Source organism: Sesamum indicum, unplaced genomic scaffold (genome assembly GCF_000512975.1).
Source record: "Sesamum indicum cultivar Zhongzhi No. 13 unplaced genomic scaffold, S_indicum_v1.0 scaffold00198, whole genome shotgun sequence".
Classification (NCBI taxonomy): domain Eukaryota; kingdom Viridiplantae; phylum Streptophyta; class Magnoliopsida; order Lamiales; family Pedaliaceae; genus Sesamum; species Sesamum indicum.
Genome location: NW_011628093.1, coordinates 128,860 through 133,169, shown reverse-complemented (window position 1 = coordinate 133,169; position 4,310 = coordinate 128,860).

The following is a 4,310-nucleotide window of genomic DNA, read 5'->3' as shown; positions in this document are numbered from 1 at the left end:
CAGTCCTACTAGTAACACGACAGTGTAGGAATTGTTCCCCTGAGTCAAGTACATGTACGTCAATAATATTTTCATCCCAGGCAAGCCATATACGGTTTCCAATCAGTCAACAGTGTCTTGCAGCAATACGAAGAATGGTACGATTTTCCTGGCCCAATAGAGACTGGCAAACGGATGTTGACTGGGCTTCCCAGAAATGGAGAGGTAAACACATTGTTAACATGTCTTATCGAGCACTCATGGCCATCCTTATATCCCCCGAAATGCCACAAACCTCATTAAGATCACGGACTGCATTGAAATCCCCCCCACCAGCCACGGCTCATCCGTACACTGTTGGGCTATTGTCCCTAGTGCAGTCCATAGGGCTCTTCGATCTATCACCTCAGATGCACCATAAACAATAGTAATAATAACAACTTCATTATCAGTCCTACTAGTAACACGACAGTGTAGGAATTGTTCCCCTGAGTCAAGTACATGTACGTCAATAATATTTTCATCCCAGGCAAGCCATATACGGTTTCCAATCAGTCAACAGTGTCTTGCAGCAATACGAAGAATGGTACGATTTTCCTGGCCCAATAGAGACTGGCAAACGGATGTTGACTGGGCTTCCCAGAAATGGAGAGGTAAACACATTGTTAACATGTCTTATCGAGCACTATTAGTAGCATGTGTTTACCACATTTGGAGGGAGAGAAACTTGAGACGATTTGAGCACACCGAGAGGACAACGAGCACCATGGCTTATTGATAGTTGAGGATATTAGACAGCGAATCCTTAGCATTAGTTTACCTACATCAGTCAGTACACGAGCTTTATATAGACTATGGCGTATCCCTTGGCCTGACGAGGGAGAAACATAGACTATGGCGTATCCCTTGGCCTGACGAGGGAGAAACCAACTGATGATCACATTGTTGTACTGTACTATTTTTTTTACTTAATGAAACTTACATTTACCCAAAAAAAAGAAGCATTGGAGATAATATCATGCTAGCACAAGAACTTTTTACGGGATATAATCAGGCCCACAGACCACCCCAGTGTGCTTTAAAAGTGGATATTCGAAAAGCATATGACACGGTGGAGTGGGACTTCATGTTTGCGATGATGGAGTTATTTGGATTCCCTTCTATTTTCATGAAGTGGATTGAGGCGTGTATTACCACACCTTCGTTCTCTGTTGGACTGAATGGGAAACCCAATGGTTTCTTCAAGGGAGCCAGAGGACTTCGGCAGGGTGACCCTCTATCACCATCCTTGTTCATGCTTGTGATGGAAGTCTTACACTTGGGTTTTCTACAGTTGATTGACCAGGATGAACTATTCTCAATTCATTGGAAGTGTGATACTACCAAGATCTTCCAGTTGGGATTTGCTGACGACTTCTTATTATTCTGTCGAGCTGATATGGATTCTATCAGAATCTTTAAAACAGGATTGGATCGATTTGCTAAATGATCGGGGGTCAGACTAAACGTGCAGAAAAGCCAGCTTATAATATCACGTTCAGCACAAGGATTACGCGAGGAGATGCTGGCAGCACTCGGATTTCAAGGAGTCTTACCATTGAGGTATTTGGGACTACCTCTTTTATCTTCTCGATTAAGCAAGTTAACTCTACATTATTGGCTTTAATCCCAAAGGTACATAATCCTATGACTGTTGGTGATTTTAGACCTATATCATGCTGCAATGTTTTATATAAGATCATTGCTAAATTACTTGTCCAACGATTGAGTGTGGTGCTGGACAAGTTAATCAATCCGAGTCAGGCAGCTTTTATCCTGGGACGAAGCATTGGAGACAACATTCTGCTTGCTCAGGAACTGTTCACGGGATATAATCAGACGCGACTTCCCCCTCGATGCGCACTTAAAGTGGACATTAGAAAGGCCTATGACACGGTTGAATGGGACTTCCTTGTGGCGACCTTGCAACTATTTGGGTTTCCACCAACCTTCACAAGGTGGATAGAGGAATGCATCTCGACGACCTCTTTTTCGGTTGGACTTAATGGAAATCCTCATGGGTTCTTTGATGGAACGAGAGGACTTCGTCAGGGAGATCCCTTATCCCCATTCCTGTTTGTGCTTGTTATGGAAGTTCTGCATATTGGTTATCTGCAATTAATTGAGCAGGATATGCAATTCACATATCACTGGAAGTGTGAGCTAGCAAGAGTATTCCAACTGGGATTTGCGGATGATCTCCTGCTGTTTTGTAGAGCTGATTTGGACTCGGTCAGAGTCCTTAAGGTGGGACTGGACCGATTTGCTGAATGGTCGGGCCTTCGGTTGAATATTCAAAAGAGTCACATTATTATATCCCGGTCTGCACACGAAATGAAAGGTCAGTTGCTATCGCTCTTGGGATTTCAGGAGGGACATCTCCCGATGAGGTACTTAGGCCTTCCTTTAATCTCATCTAGATTGACTATATCAGACTGTCAGCCACTTCTGTCCAAAATTGATGCACGTATTGCGGGATGGGAGGGTATGTCGCTATCATATGCTGGGCGGGTACAAATCATTAAATCTGTACTTTCAGCATTGAGCATTTATTGGGCTTCTGCATTCATACTACCGAAGGCGATCATTAAGGACGTTGAGAAACGCCTTCGAAGGTTCCTTTGGAAAGGCACCTCAATGACGGGTTATGCCAAAGTTGCGTGGAAGGATGTTTGCAAACCGATTGGGCAAGGAGGCCTAGGAATAAAAGATATTGACGCGCTGAACCAAGCACTAATGACTAAGAAGTTATGTGATGTCATTAGATGTGACCGAACGTCTATCTGGGTTGAGTGGCTACAGCTCGGACGACTACACAATAATTCCATTTGGACTGTTGACGAGAAGGGTGGATCGTGGGGTTGGAGAAAGCTGCTTCGTCTATGCAGCCTTATCAAACCAATGGTGGAGTGTTGTATTGGAGATGGGAGGAACTTCTTTCTGTGGAAGGATCCATGGCATCACCTGGGCCCCCTAATTTCTCGATTTCCACGAGGACCGAGTTTACTTGGGCTTGATGAATCTACCAAACTCAATACGGTAATTGATGAGGGCCAATGGCACTGGCCCCTCATAACGGATTTGGAATGCCTTCAGATTATTTATACACTACCCCAGATCCATGGTGGAGAAGATAGAATCATTTGGCGTTTCCTGGATGGCCGACCCACTGCCGAAGCCCTATACAGACTTATCTGCCCGCCCGGACCAAAAGTAGGTTGGACGTCACTAATTTCGGGTTCACTAAAGATCCCACGACATTGTTTTATCCTATGGATGGCTTTTCAGGAAAAACTACCAACGACAGACAAACCCTGGCTCACACACATTGGAGGGTGTATTCTTTGTGATGAAGAAACAACCGAGACACATAATCATTTATTCTTCCGATGCCGATATAGCAGAAGATGCCTTATAGCCATACGGGAAATAATTCGATTCGATTGGCCCAATCGCACATGGGCAATGGATGTGGAATGGGCAGTAAAAAAATGGAGAGGGAAGCATATCATCAATGCAGCATACCGAGCGCTACTTGGGTCTTTGGTTTACCATTTGTGGCGATAAAGAAACTCCAGACGGTTCCAGCAAAGTGAAAACCCGCTTAATATTTTGGCTTCTCATATTATTGATGATGTTAGGCAGAGGATTCTGAGCCTTAATCTTTCCAGTTCGATTAGTACATCGGCTCTTTATAGACTATGGCATATCCCTTGGCCTGTCGAGGGACTACCCAATTACTTGTTGTACTGTACCATATTTTTATTAATGAAACTTACCATTATCGAAAAAAAAAACAATTGCTGATTGTCGTCCTTTATTATTGAAAATTGATAAACGTATTGCTGGCTGGGAGGGTATGACTATTTCGTATGCTGGTAGAGTACAAATTATTAAATCTGTACTCATGTCATTGAGTTTATATTGCGCGTCGGCGTTCATCTTGCCAAAGAAAGTTACAAATGAAATTGAGAAGAAGCTGAGAACTTTCTTGTGGAAGGGGACAACAACCAGTGGTTACGCCAAGGTAGCCTGGAAAGATTTATGCTGGCCGAAGGATGAGGGAGGATTAGGAGTCAAGGATATTTCCATCTTGAATCGTGCATTAATGACTAAGAAGCTTTGTGATATTATTAGGTGCGATAGAACCTCGATTTGGATTGAATGGCTTTACCAGGGTCGGCTATGAGACACTTCCATATGGACGATTAAGGAGCATGGAGGCTCATGGGGATGGCGAAAAATTCTTAGGCTACGGGTTTTTCTCCGCCCTATGGTGGACTATCAGATTG